Below are 15,964 nucleotides of genomic sequence, written 5' to 3' on the forward strand. Positions count from 1 at the left end.
CTGTAATTCTGAAAATGAAACATTCACTCTACTAATGCAGAAGAGTCCACTTATGAATTATATGTTTTATGAACTTTTTTTATATAAAGCAACCATCTTGGCAACTCCATTTAAAGTATACTTATACAGTATTCTCACAATATAATCTACCCATATATAATTATTTTCTTTCTTGTTTCTTTGAGAAGTAACTTAAGGCTTTATGGCATGAGTAAAGCCAAAGACTATACTTACCATAATTTACCTGGGGATACAATAAAGAAAACCAAAATACATGCCTTGTATAATTTTCAGTTGTTTGACGTTAATTGTTGAAGTTTAACTTGGCAATAGCTGCTTTTGACTTTTTATACTAAGAAATGTTTTTTAAATTGTTAACAAAGAAGAATATGAATTTATACAACTATTTATTTCAGAATAAAATAACATCTTTTTAATAAGTCAGTTTAATTAAATGAAAACCTTTGGTAAAATTTGAAGGATCTTTATGTGCTTTTGATGTATCTTATAAAAAAAAGTATTGGTGGTTCTTAGTTCTCAATAAAACGAGGAAAAAACTGGCACATTAAGTCTTCTGTCATTATTCAAAAATAATAGAGTACTGTATTTAAAAAATAAAACTAAGTTTTTATTTGCATAGAAAATTTGTTTCTTATAAAAGAGCTTTACTCCTCACCCATTATCCACAAAAAGGAATTACTAAATTCTTTATCTCTTTCTTTTTTTTTTTTTGGAGGCGAGTCTCACTGTGTCCCCCAGGCTGGAGTGCAGTGGCGCGACCTCGGCTCACTGCAAGCTTCGCCTCCCGGGTTCACGCCATTCTCCTGCCTCAGCCTCCTGAGTAGCTGGGACTACAGGCGCCCACTACCGCCCCCGGCTAATTTTTTGTATTTTTAGTAGAGACGGGGTTTCACCGTGGTCTCGATCTCCTGACCTTGTGATCCGCCCACCTCAGCCTCCCAAAGTGCTGGGATTACAGGCGTGAGCCACCACGCCCGGCCTTTATCTCTTTCTTTAGCTAGGATTTCTTTAATTAGAATTTTCCTCTCACGTTGATTTTACTTGTTTCATTGCTAGGAAAGTGTTGGTTGCAGTGATGACTGATAGTTAAATAAATAGATATAGAGATGTAGATTCTTTCTGGAAAGCAAAGAATTGGGGAATTTTTTCCAGAAAATAGTTTTACTTTTTATTAACTTTATGATATTTAAAAAATTAATAAAAGGATGATGTCTTCGTCCTTGACTGACCATTAAGGGCTAAAAAGGTTTAGAAAAAAGATTACTATTTATTACATATGACTAGACTACTTATTGATACTATTGACCATATAAATCATATCACATACTATTTATGACATATGGCTTCATATAAAGGAGAGCTTCCATTGTTAACATGATCATTATTTATGTGAAAAATAGCTAAGAAAGGGGTACATTCAGGAGGCATGGAGTACTTCGGCTATTTTTAATAACTGAAGTAAATGGGGGTCTGAAGTAAATAGGGTTCAGGCAATTCATAAAATGCCTGAATTGGTAGGCAATGTTTTATATTTGCTTTCTGCTTGGAAGAGGAATCTTCATCAGTTTCAAAAGTATCCTTGCCCATCTCCCTTAGAAAAAGTTCAGAACTACTTAGGTAGCAGGATTGCTAAAGCTTGCTGCTTGTCTCTTTAACATGTAGATGAAAATGAACATTTTAAAGAACATCTTACTGTTTTGGCCATAGGATGGCCAGTGCAATCCAAAGACTATACTTTCCATAAAGACTTTTGGCAGTGTAAGCTGAAGAAGGCACAGTGCTTTAGCATCCATCTCAGGCCTCTTTTCTCAAAATCTAAGGCCCCCTTTCTTTTGAACACCATGCTGTCTTGCCTCCTGGCTCCCAGTCTTTTCACCCTTTTCGCTCTGAATTAGCTAAAGAAAATTCATGGCATTTCTGGCTTCTAGAGGGATGCATAATTCCAACCCCATAGATAAAAATGCATTAATGTGATCCATTTAAGAATGCAATCAATGTATGTTCATACAATGGGTCTGTGTTAGGAATATATTATTAAATGAATTATTAAATGAATTTTATTAATATAAATTCATTTATATGTGCTGTCGATAAGGGGTTTTATTAATTTACAAACTGAGAACTCCAGTATTTCTATCAATAACATGAGTAAGAAAGTGATGAATCATTTACAATAAACCCTGATGGAGACAATGTTATCAAAGTCTATATTTGCCATGCATAAAATTTATCCACGCTTGACTTTAATTTCTGTTCTTAAAAGCTTTCTCTATATCCTAAAATAAAGGCATGGTTTTATTTGCAGGTGAACAAAAATTGTAGGAAATTGCAAAGCAACCTCTGATAATGAACATCTTGCCAGGAAAATGTATCTGATCTCTGAGGAAAGGTGTTGGAAGAGATAGGAGACGGCAGGAGGATTGTCTCAAACACAAGTCTGAGTTCTTTTGACAACAATGTCTCCCTGTTTCTGAAATATAGAGAATTCTGCTCAAGAAGTGAGGAAGTTTTGGAGACATAATCAGAAAGAGAGAAATGCAGACAAAGAAGTTGTTGAAAGTAGCTCACTTCTCTTCATGCTATTTTCAGAATTTTTCTTTACATCTTGCACTAAAAACAACCCTGCGCAAAAGACAAACCTTTTCCAGATGTTTTGGTGAATTCACTTTTATTCTCCATGGGCAATAATAACCAGTTTTTGTTTAAGGCCTTATGATTTAAAAAGCATGCACTTTTAATATTTACAATAATAACATTTTTAATGTTTACAAGAATCCCTTAAAATTGCTGTTATTTTTATTTACTATTATCATACTGACTTTTTCAAATAAGACAATTGAAATTCAGTCTCTTTTTAATCATCCAAGTAATAAGCAGTGGAAGAGGCACTTTAAAATACAAATTATTAAACTCTGAATTCTCTGCCTTTCTTCCTCCTTTTGCATGACAATAGGGTAAAATGAGACTAGCATGTTTTAATAAATAAATTTTTATTTGCTTTTTTGAGTAAGAGCTTGGAGAAATCTAATATGTCATTTTGTGTACTCTTAAAAATCCTTTGCTTGAAGAATCTAATGACTTTTATGTCTATGGATTTATATATTATTTGCACCATTTTGAAATATTTAGGAAAGGAGAGAATATAATTATTTGCCATGAAAATAAACTAACAGTATCAGGACAGGAGTCGATGCCAACCAAAGCATCCTATTGCCCCATACGCTGTTGCTGGCATTGATGAAATTTGAGGATTGGAAGAAGCGGAATCAGCCAGCCTCATGTAGATTTCAACTGGAATCTGGGCTGTTCCTCCAGGGTGCACCAGGGGCCTTCCTCCTCCCCTCACTTTCTTCCATTCCCCACTCGGCAGTTTCAGAGGTTGACAAGAATTCAGCTCAGTCAGGCAAATGTTGGTTTATAACACGAACACTGACCATTTCTATCTTACAATGAGAGAGGGGAAGCAAAGAGAGATTGCCAGACATCTACAGTAAATCAGAAGAGGATGTCGGGATCTTTCCATGATGCCAAGTGCTTGCTACCGATGGGTTTTTCTCCTGAAGTAACTTTTAGCTACATTTACAGATTTTCAGAGGAAAGAACCCCTGTAGCCATGTTTTCCCCCAAAGATCAGGCTCCCTTTCCACCTCAGAATGGCTTCTCACAAATACAATAGTTTTTCAACAACAGATGGGTCTAAGTTGAAAGAGACCTTGTCATTGATCCAGTGGCATGAGGACTTCTTCAAATGTACATGTGGATCTGATGGTCACGGAGGGACCACACGACATTGATGCAGTTCCTCTTAATGGGCCAGCTCTTCATCAGCCCTGATGTTCAGGCACCCATGTTTAAGATGCAGCCCTCCAGCAAGACCAGCATGAGTGCCACAGAGCTTTGTGGAGACTCGCCAACATAATAGGCCAGTATTTGGGAGAGGGTAGCAATTATGTGATTTCGATTTCATACCATCTGTCCCCAGATTTCCTTCACTACCAGGCTGGCCACTGGCTTTGGAGGACAGTCAAAATCCAGGGCTCTGGAATACTCTTTATGGAGTTCAAAGGAGCAGGCGTCCCTGTGAACTCCAACGCTGGTTGTTGCCATGGGGAAGTGTACAGAGATTGTTGGCTTCCAGCAAGACATGTACTTGAAAGTCCTAATGAAAGCATGTTAAGCCCTCGGAAGCTGGCTATGTGTCTGAGAGCCTGGCCAAGAGATGTCAGATCGCTCCACGGGCAAGAGAGAACATAAGCAACTGAGAAAAAGGGAGGAAGAGACATGCTGACGTTCTTCTCAACAGGAACATTCTTTCTTCTTGGGAGTCCATCAGCCTCATCATTTATTATCAGACTGTAACCACCCTTCATCCTCTTTCTCCAACAGGATCTCATCATTCCAATAAGAACCTAAATCATAAAGTAAAAACAAGAAAAATACGACTTTTTGTTTTTGGCTAGAAGGTCAGAGTTTCTTTTCTTTCTTTCTTTTTTTAATGCCGGCTTATTTTATACAGGCTCTTGAATGATTGTTTTCTTTTCTCCTAGGCAATCTGATTGATACAGTAAAGGTCTGGAAGCCCTAAAATGTTGGGTCAATTCCTAACTCCGACACAAAGAAGCTAAGCAACCTGCAAGATAATAGGTAAAAAAATCAACCACAATGTTTCTATCTGCAAAACAGAGTAGGGGTGCCACTGGGAAGCATTTTAAAAACCTTGTGTTCCTCATGCTAATTATTCACCAGTTGGCGTTCCAGGTCATGCCTCTTGACATCAGTAGCTTGATTGCCAACGGGATGATGATACTGGTTTCACTTTTAAATATGGGTTTCAAAAGTATCAGTTTTCACTGTCGTCAGAGAAACAGAATATTGGATGTGGGAAAAAAGCCTCAGGCAGAAATCCAGATGTCAGTCTCCCTCATTTCACAATGAGGAAGCCGAGGCCCAGAGTGGTGAGTGACCTGCCCAAGGCCACAGTCAGAGTTAGAGCTGTGCCAGGCCCAGGACACGGGGCTTTTCTTTTGATCAACATCACATTTCCTAAACCAGCTTGCTTCTTATATGCCTGCTTTCCATGATGATTTCTGGGGAAAGGATTTCTCATAACACGGATTTTTCATGGCTCTAGATGGGTGATTTGGGGCAACGTAGAAGGGCGCCTTTTGATCTAGCTGCTTCCGCATCAAGTACAACACTCCTTCCTCGATGGAAGAATGGTTGGCCTCTCCTATCAGTCGCTGAAGTCTTAGAAGACATGAAAATAAACAAAACCTGACAACTCTGTTCCCTGTGTTATGACCTGTTCACCTCCCCTGCCACTTCCAACTTGACTTCTCCCTGAGTAGCCCCCACGTTATTTAAGTCAGCAGGGCTTTCAGAAGTCAGGCAGTGCTGAGGCTGCCAGAAGGAATACTTGCGTGGCAGGCGCATGTGGGTCTGAGCTCTTTAGACTCTGGGTCATGACTGGCATAGAAGGGGTTCCTGCTGCTCTTCAAATCGCTTTTGGTCTTGAAACTTCCTTCCAATGGTTCCCTCCCTTATGTTTAACCACTTCATGCCCTGGAATCACCGAAGGTCTCACTCTGACAAATAATATTTTTTGAAGCACTCAGGAGTCTACTTTATTCTGGAATGTTCCAATAGGCAGCTTTAACAAAAATATGGGTAACTTCTTGAAAAAAGAGTAACCTCAACTTAAAGTTGACTGCGAATGACGATAGCAATCTGACCTTCGATTCATTAAAAAATACCCATATGTTCACAGAAGGTTGTTTCATAACAGCTGCAAAGTGGAAGTGACCCAAATGAATGTCTATCGGTGGATGCCTGGGTGAGCAAAATATGGTATATCTACACAATGGAATATTACTTGCAATGAAAAAAAGTATTGCTACATGATACGTGAACACATCTCAAAGTTATGCAAAGTGAAAAAGGTCAGATCACATATTGTATGATTCCATGTATATAAAATGTCCAGAAAAAGCAAATCTATAAGAGACAGAAAAATTAGTGACTGCCATGCGCCAGAGGTGGGAAGAGGGAGTGACTGCAAATGGGCACGAGGTTTATTTCGGGGATGATGGAATTGCTCTAAAATTAGATTGCAGTGATGGTTGCACAACTCCGAATATTTATGAAAAAAATCATGGAGTTTTGACTTCAAAAGAGTGAGTTTTATGGTATGTAAATAGTACCTCCATAAAGCTGTGCAAATGAATAACCATGCAGCAGATGCGCCAGCTCTAGCAGGAAGGAGATCTTTGGAGTAGAGGGATGTCTGCTGTGGTTGGGCCAACAGACGAACTCAGCCATACAGTTTCCCTCACTCTGACTGCTCCTCATGAAGGGCGATCTTCAAGTCCAGGCAGAAGCCCTTGACATGATGCAACGATTTATTAAATAGACAGGCTGCCCTTACGAGGTGAAGCCTGACAAAGCCTCAGTTCAGGGACATCTGCATTCAGAGTGAAAAACCGATGGCAGCCACAATGATTTAGATCTGCAATTAAGACATTTAAAGTGTTTAGGGCTGACAAGGAGTTAAAGTAAATGTTGATTCAGTTATGAAGTCTTCAAAGATTTAGGCTTGCAAAAGGGCCTTGCACAACTGTAGGATTTTATTTATTTATGCATTGTTATTGACTTTAAAATATTCTTTTTTCTCCCCCCACAGAACTTTTCCAACCAACAGTGGGCCCTTAGCAGGGGAGACTGGAAACAGGTTTGAATAATGCATTCAAGATAATTTTCAAAAAAATCAGCATTTAACGAGTACCATATTCCCTCCAATTTTCCCTTACATATGATTCACCATTTTGAAAATACTGATGTATAAAGAATGCATTGAATGTGGCAAAAGTTGAAGATAGCCCCTGTGGATAAGACCTAATGGACACCATCCTGAAATAATACATACAGCTCAACCCCCAAACATATGTCTTTAATTTAAAATAATTCAGCAATCATGTTCAACCAGAACCTGATTACACAAAATGGGACTTTTTAACTCCCAGTCTTGGATCAAATTTTGAGGCTACAAAAAAGCAGGGGGTGGCAAAGATAATATATACCATGTTTATATATTCCAGATATGGTGATTAAATGTTCCACACGCAGGCTGGGCGCGGTGGCTCACGCCTGTAAACCCAGCACTTTGGGAGGCTGAGGCAGGCAGATCACCTGAGGTCAGAAGTTTGAGACCAGACTGACCAACTTGGAAAAACCGCGTCTCTACTAAAAATACAAAATTAGCTGGGCGTGGTGGTGCATGCCTGTAATCCCAGCTACTCGGGAGGCTGAGGCAAGAGAATTGCTTGAACCCGGGAGGTGGAGGTTGCGGTGAGCCAAGGTCGTGCCATTGCACTCCAGCCTGGGCAACAAGAGTGAAACTCGGTTTCCAAAAAAAAAAAAAAGATCCACACACCAATTTAACTGTTTTTTTTTTTTTTTTTTTTTTTTGAGCTTATCAAGGCACCTAGTGCCATTTTCCTCCTGTAAATATTTACCTTCCTTTAAGAGAACTTGAGTGAAAGTCCTGACTGGGATGCAAAAGAAAAAATGCTGAACATAAATTGAGCCTCTGTCAGAATATTATGGCTTTCAAACCACTGAACTACAGTCTTATTGTCGACTTTCTCAGAGGCTCAGGAGGGAAGGGTGGCACAGGGGGCCCGGTACGCGGCCCAGAAGACAGTATCCACTGTGGTTCCTGAAGGGTTTGGCTTCTCTCTGGTCTTTAATTTTGTTGCTGACTGCTGCCTTCTCTTCTCACCTATGATGATGTGGGTCCCCTTCCATATAGAAAGTAGAGCCCCCTCCTGTATTGTGATTTCTGAGATGTGAAGAGGTCCCCCAATCCTTCTTCTTGATAGGATCCTCAATACTTGACGTGCCACCATTATTAAGTACTTATTTCTTCAAATCCTTGTGATCAGAAGTAGTGGATATAGTGTTTGGTGAATCCCAAGCAACGGTCTCTAGGGATAAGATTCCAGATAAAACACAAAACACCCAGTTCAATTTGAGTTTCAAATACACTACAAGCATTGGCTCCTCATGAAGGGCGACCTTCAAGTCCAGGCAGAAGCCCTTGACATGATGCAACGATTTATTAAATAGACAGGCTGCTATTATTTATTAAATAAATCAGACTGCTATAGATAAATCATATTCAGATCATCACTAGAAGAAAAATCACGAGTCAGTTAATTTTATTCAACAAATGTTATAAAAGCTGGCCCCCCAAGATGGGATACTCTACAAATTAGGCACCATAAACCTGGATATACTAGAAATAAAGCTTCATGTTTGTGTGCTTTGTTTTGAAATAAATGGACATATTTAGAATGGATGGTTTTCTTTTCATGTTGATAATGTTTCTGCTTTTCTTTTGTTCCTTTTGTTTACAGATCCTTTATGCACTGAAAGAAGAAAGTAGAACCATTTCTGGGTCCCAGATGTGGGAAGAGCTCCTGTTGCTGTGGATTCTGACTTCTGGGTCTTGGAGCAGGAGGTGGCCAGCAAGCTAAGCTGTCCTGAGGGTGTGCCAGGCCAGGGGCTGAAGACAACGTTGGAGCATCCACAGACTGGTTTGTCTCAAGAAGCATGTTACTAAATATGAAATGGCAAAATCTGCAAGTGGGTTTACTTTTCCCCCATAGATTAGAATGGATTCAATATTATCTCTTTATTAGATTCACTTTTAATCACTTGCATAGCAAGTAAGACAGAAGGGTGGTTTGAAAGTCAATCATGTGAGAATTCCAGATAAATTGACTTTGCTCACAACAATCTATTATTCATGTGACTATCAACTGTCATGTGTGCTGGGACAAAAAAGAAGATTAAGGTTCACTGGTCTCAGACAGTTCCAGGAGAGGAAACTCAGGATTGAACTTCTTCAGCCTTCTTTGGTAAAACATGCTGCTCTGTGGGTGTGTCAAAGCTTTTTTCAGTTTCCTAAACTCCTGTATTCAAGAAGAGAAGCTATTTTCTCTTCTTTATCATCCTTCCTTGACAAAGCAAAACGTATTTTCATTGTCTGCTCTGTATCATCCAGGTTTGGTTCCTGTCCTCAAAGAGCTTATAGTTCAAACAAAGGAGAGGAAGCATTTTACAAGGGAATTAAAGATGAAAGACTCTGAAAGCCAGTTTAAAAAGTTGAGAGGGAGGGGTCTGGGAGAAGCTGAGCAGGGGTGAAAGGGTACAAAACATTATGGAAGGAGAACAGGGGAACACCTTGACTACTGGGTAGAAATACCAATCAGTGTGTAGAAACCACCACAGTGGTAACACGGATCAGTGGGTGGAAACCAATGACAGCAGGTGTGTGAGGCATGGAACACTTGGCTTATTGTAAAGTTTTCAAAATATGTGGTCCTTTCTATCCACCAGGGGATGGGAGTTGTCTCTGTATATCAACCACAGAAGGGCTGTTTCGGTTCATCATTCTGTGGTCTACCTGGGTAGACCTGATGCAGCCATGTTTCCGGGGAAAGGAAGAACAGCTTTTGTTTTGTGATATTTAATGGTAGATGTAGTGCCATGGAATGATGCAGATTTCGTTCAGATATTCTTGGATCTTGGCCTCAGGACTCACTCATTCTTCCTTATATGAGCATTGGTAGTTATAGGTTTTACCCTTCCTTTAATTTTAAGTCCTTTGAAGGCAAAAACTGTATCCAATTTGTCACTGTCTCCCAACAGTACTTAACAGTGTCTGATGCATCATAGGGAGTTTGTAAACGTTTGGATGAATAAAGGGAAAACAAAAACAGCAAAAATAACCTTTATTTTGCTTTAATAAAAATATTTTAACTAGTTTCCACTGGCATGTGGTAGATATGTTCTAAGAAACAGTCTCCTCAAATTATGGCTTCAATAATGGATGAAAAATCAATTTCCTAATGAATTATTTTGTAGAAAGCACCACACACACACACACACACACACACACACACACACACACAACTTCAATAAAAAAGCCATTTGAGATTTTAAGAACTATAGGATAATAATAGGTAATCCATGTGAAGTTATGACAGCTTGTAAAGCCAGGGAGGGCATGAGGAAATGAAATACACAGATCATCTTCAAACCACAGAAGCTCAGACTTCTCTTGCTCTAAAAGTTGACGATCAGTGAAAAGCCCACTGATAGCTGAGTTTTACCTCCTCTTATTCTGTATAATCCCTTTTTTGGTGAAAGCAGAGATGTCATAGACAATGTAGTATTTTATCAAATCTGAGAGGCCATTGATTGTAAGACAGCATTGCTTTAGGTATCACTAAGAAAGAAAAAAAGCCTTGCCAAGTAAACTCCCCAAATTCAGAGACATTCAAATGTTGAAAAATAACTGTTTCAGAATCTGTGAAATACAGACTGTTCTCCCTAATGCTTGGCCCACGGCTTTGCATACCACAGGTGGTCAATAAGCATTTGTTGAAAGAGTGAGTGAATAATGTTGACAAGCAGAAATGCCTGGTTTATCATGCCTAGAGCCCATCACTGAGAACAGTGGGCTAGATCCCTTCTTGATGTTTTAAGTAATCGCTGAGTGGATGGGTGGGCGATTGCTCTTCTGATTACTAAGAACAAAACAAAACAAAACACAAAACTAATAAAAAACAAAGTTGCAGAACTGCATCCTGTTGATGTACCCCCAGAGGAGTCAGGCCTGGAGTATTGCTCAGTAAGAAATAGTGACTTTTGCATCCTCACCGTCCTAGTCACACAGGGGTTTTTCTCTGAATAATCAAAGAAGGGATTATTTTCTGTAAGAATGGACAGATGAGTGTGTGAGTTTGTGTAGGGTAAAGGAAGGCAGGTAGATAGAAATACATCGAAGAGTAAAAAGTTCCTTAAAAAAAAGCTTGGTGGGTTTAACACATGCATCATTCGCACATCGGAAAACAGTATACACTTGTGACTCTGTACCCACAGAACTCAGAATTGCAGCTTGCAACTCCATATCTCCTCACAGTGATAAATATGGGCAATATTAATGTCATCTTCTAAGCCCCCAAAAATATAGCTGACTCTGTTCAACAGAGCTAGTCAGACTGCTATAGATAAATCATATTCAGATCAGAACTCCATGTACACATAATCTTTGGGGCATTTCCAAAGTCTAGGGGCATGCAGTGACAGATCTGGGTTATTAATATCACTTCGTAGCCTGTTCTACTTGAGGTTTTTTTTTTTCCTACCAGTAATAAGGATGGCTTCTCTGACATTGACCTCTTTATAAATTGGCTTCTAGTTCATCTTTCCAGAGGTGCCACCAGAGAACCAAGAAGCAATTTCAATTAAGAGTGCAATGATAATTTTGGAATATACCTTTTTTAGTTGTTCTAAAGTAAAAAATATTATTTTTTAGTTTTTACTCATTTTCAATAATGGTTGTGCAAGACCCTCTTAAGATCATTTCCATTTTCAGGAGGCTACTGCGAGAGTCTCACTGGGCTTATCTGACTGCATTAACAAAAGGGCAGAGCTTAAGAATTTGATCATTGCTAGGCTCTTCAACAGGAGGATCTGTACCTGATTCCAGTGGGTATTTCTCTGGGACCTGGCACAGGTTTTGAACCTAGTATCTGCTTAACTGAATTGTATTAAGTAAATGAATAATGAATGAATGATGCTAAGAAGCACAAGCCTCTTGGTACCACTGTAGCAATTAAAGACTTTTAGAGTATGTAAGCTTTTCTTCCTAAAATGCATTCTGAGGAGAGTAGATAGGTATTGATGCAAGAAAACAAACTCAAGTCCAAAAAAATTGTTGAGCATTAGTGGATTCAGCAAGGATTTTTCATCTCTTTTTCTTAGATTCCCCTGAAAGAATTTTGAAACTATAGACCCTGTCACTACTTTTAAGGTAGCATCTACATTTTTAAAATCACAAGTTGTAACAGTTACAAAGGACGCAATTTCTGGCTTGCTTGACAGTTATGAAGGACACAATTTATGGCACATTTCTACTGTTATATCATTCTTTTATTTTTTATTTTTTAATTTTTTGAGATGGAGTCTTGCTCTGTCACCCAGGCTGAAGTGCAGTGGTGAAATCTCAGCTCACCGCAACTTCCACCTCCTGGATTCAAGCAATTCTCCCACCTCAGCCTCCTGAGTAGCTGTGATTGCAGGCATGCACCACCAACCCAGATAATTTTTTTTTCACCATATTGGCCAGGCTGGTCTCGAACTCCTGGCCTCAAGTGATCCACCCGCCTCGGCTTCCCAAAGTGCTGGGATTACAGGCGTGAGCCATCACCCCTGGTCTATATTACTCTTTTAAATGTATCCACAGAATCTAAGTATCATAACAATTTGATGCCTAGCTCACTATTTTTAAAAAATATAGAAACAAACTCTTGAAATTTTACATTTCTTTATCTTTATAAATGCATTCTTTATATTCTACTTCCCCCATATGGTTTTATCTTAATGAAATGTATTTTCATGCTTAAAAGACTTTTCTTGAACACTTTGCTTTACTTCTCTGCAACAAAAATATGTATCAAATTTGAAATTAATAGTTTTATTCATTGTGCCCATAGTGTTTTGTCTTAAAAATTCTACCATTGATATTTAACAAATAATAATATAAACGTTAATAAAATTATTAAACATGAAAAGTAAAACTACTGAATATTTACCTCTTAATGAGATGGAAGAGGCTATTTGTTAGAGATTGGAATTCAAACAAGGTTCATACATGGCAATTGGTTGGTATGTCTCTTAAGTCTCCTAGCCTTTCTTAGTCTTTAAATATCTCCCCTATAGCTTTCTTCTCAATTTATTAAAAACATCAGGGCCTTTTTTCCTGTATTTACCAGCAAATTATTAGTTAAACCTAGAAGCATGATCAGACTCAGGTTCAACTTTCAGGTAAAATACTTATTTTAGTCATTAATGCTTCCTTTGCGTACCTTTCTTAACCTTTCAAATTTAAGTCTGTATCTGCCTTTTAATCCAAGCTCCACACTCCCTTTCCCAATAATCTCTGGCACTGGAAAACTGAGGCAACACAGTAAGGCCAAGGCTATCAAACACTCAGATTATCCCAGATTGAAAGTTTGGTCATCCCATCAGATAAAAGCCTACCTGACTGAGTTGCTGGCAGTGGGTAGAGACAACATAGAAAGGATGGGGAGAAGGCAGCTGTGATGACCAAGTTGGGCTTCCTGACCAGTTACAGAAGTGGGAACTGAAGTAGGGTCCTCAACTCTACTTCTCTTTGTGTATTTCCCAAAGTCTGAGAAAAGTACAGATGCAGAGAGGACCTTCAGTAGTATCAGAAGTAGTGTCCATTGCCATCCCAGGTCTCATAGAAGGGCAATACTGTTTGCAGGATGGAGGGAGGCATATAAAACATACCTAGGGTATAGCCATGGGCTTGTCTACTTCAGCCTCCTCTGCAGCTGGAGTTACCGGCATGTCTGTTGTCCTAAATGCACACGTCTCCCAAAACAAGCATTAAGTCTCTCAGACAGGACTACCCAAACTCTTTCGGAAGAGCAGAAACATTTCCTGTGCTCTAATTGGCTAGACATGCCTATCTCCACGAATTCCATGTCCTGCTGCTTCGTTCTTTCCTCCATATTCCTCTCTCCACATATTCTTTCTCCTCTTTGGGATTTTGATGGACATTCTCTTAGTTTTCAAGAGTAAAAACTGAAGATTACTATTTGAATAAGGCTTGGTTATGTTCTTAGCCAAGGATCCTTGATCTCGTTTCCTTTTCTGGGAGAGAAGGAAAAGGGCTTGTTCTTCCCTATAAAGCTTGGAAATCCATTCTCCAAATTGCACAAGAGATCGTATCAATGTGTAGCTAGCTATACCAACTAAATATATGTTTCAAGTATTTGGAGAAAGTGTTTTGTGACAAGAGGGAGGTAAAAAATAAAAAGTGGGAAGACAGAAAGGGTCATAAAGTGAGGGAGAAATAAAAGGAAACAGAAGTTTGTGGCATAACCAGCAGATGATTACTATTCCTTAGCTCCACTTCCCTACTGATATTGAAATGATCGCTTATTTTCGACCTAATGGGAAAGACTATTTTCTGGGGCATCACCAGACTGCTGCTCTGGATTTTCCAGCAACCTGTTTAGGTTAAGGACAGACACTCAGAAGAGCCAGCTGAGGGTTCTAATTTAAAGTACTCAACATTAGCTTTCCAATGCTGTTTGCAATTATTCAGCCTACTTGACCTCACTGCCTGAAATTTCATGATAGGAAATTACTCTTTGGAGTAATAAGAGTAACATTTCATGCTTATTTCATGATAAGAAATCACCGTATGGAGTAATATGCATCCTGTTTAATAATGCAAGCACTCTGAGAAAAGTATTGAGTTAAAGTCTCATAGCTCTCCATGCCTTTCCTCCTATTAGAAGGTGAGGACAGGTACCAGAGGAGTGGAGAGGTGGAGAGTTTAGAGAGGGACAATTTGGGGTATGGGCCACTTCCAGAGAGGCAGTGTCAGGATTGGGCCCATCGTGGGTTGTGTCAGAGCATGAGAGCCCTTGCTGGAGTAATTTTATGAGCTAATGAAATAAAATCAATAAACTGAGAATCTGGTAAAGTGTCAAAAAATTGAGGAGATTGACGTATAATACCCCAATATTTTTCTAGTATAACAAACACTGTTATTTCATAAAAGAGGGGATATTTCTTGCCCCTTTTTCTTGCCCTTGGTGATGTTAAAAAGTAAAAAAGTGAGTCTCAATTGCTTAAACCTGGGAGGTGGAGGTTACAGCGAGCTGAGATTGTGCCACTGCACTCTAGCCTGGGTGACAGAGTGAGACTCCATCTCAAAAAAAAAAAAAAAGATGAGTCTCTAGTCTTTGAATAAATGGCATTTTTTCCCAAGAAAGAACATTCATAAATTTATACTTATACACACATACTATATACAAATACATACAAGATATAGCTAATATCATTGCCCTTATTTTTCTGGGTCCATAAAAGCTTTGTTATAAACCTGCATTTGGAAGCAAGAGGCTTAGAAAATACAGTTATCAGGTCAAGAAATCAAGACCATCCTGGCCAACATGGTAAAACCCCGTCTCTACTAAAAATACAAAAATTAGCTGGGCATGCTGGCACATGTAATCCAAGCTACTGGGGAGGCTGACGCAGGAGAATCGCTTGAGCCTGGGAGGTGGAGGTTGCAGTGAGCTGAGATCGCATCACTGCACTCCAGCCTGGCGACAGAGCAAGACTCCATCTCAAAAAAAAAAAAAAAAAAAAAAGAAAAGAAAAGAAAATACAGTTATCACTTATAAAGAGTTTCTGGATATATCATGTAACATGATTTATAAATATGTCAGAATTATGCATATGAAATATATATCATATGTAGTAATTAAGTACTGTCTACCAAGAGTTTTCTTTGTAAAATCACTATAGTCTTTTAATATGGAAATACTATGGTACGTAGTGTTATAAATCATAAAAGAAAGGCATGGTTTATTGTTCAACAAGAGCTTATAATATAATAGCAGTTATATTATCTCCTTACTCTTTGGTGGAACATATAGACTGATATGACAGTCATAAGGAGCCAGACCTGAGTGATGTGGCAGTCATTATTGTAGGAAACTCAGGTTAAAGCTTTAAAGCTAAGTAAGGGAGCAAAAGTAACTGCAAACTATATTGCACTTGAGCTTAGTATGAGACCAAGTGTAGTTCCTGCACAAGGCGATTGTTATGTGGATTGAATGCATGCATCACCTCTTTCTTTTATTTTTGAGGGGTTCCTGTTCTGAGCCAGTACTCCTAGCTTGAATATCACCTAACCCAGAGAGTGGTAGCTGGCCCTTTCTTTATGTCCTTTCCTCCTGCCTTGACCATGAAAGAGGGAGGTTCATATCTTGGCCATTAGAAAGTTAATTTCTCCATTGTCCATCTGCCGAGCCCCAGGAGGTGATTA

This window comes from Theropithecus gelada, chromosome 3 (genome assembly GCF_003255815.1).
Source record: "Theropithecus gelada isolate Dixy chromosome 3, Tgel_1.0, whole genome shotgun sequence".
Lineage (NCBI taxonomy): Eukaryota > Metazoa > Chordata > Mammalia > Primates > Cercopithecidae > Theropithecus > Theropithecus gelada.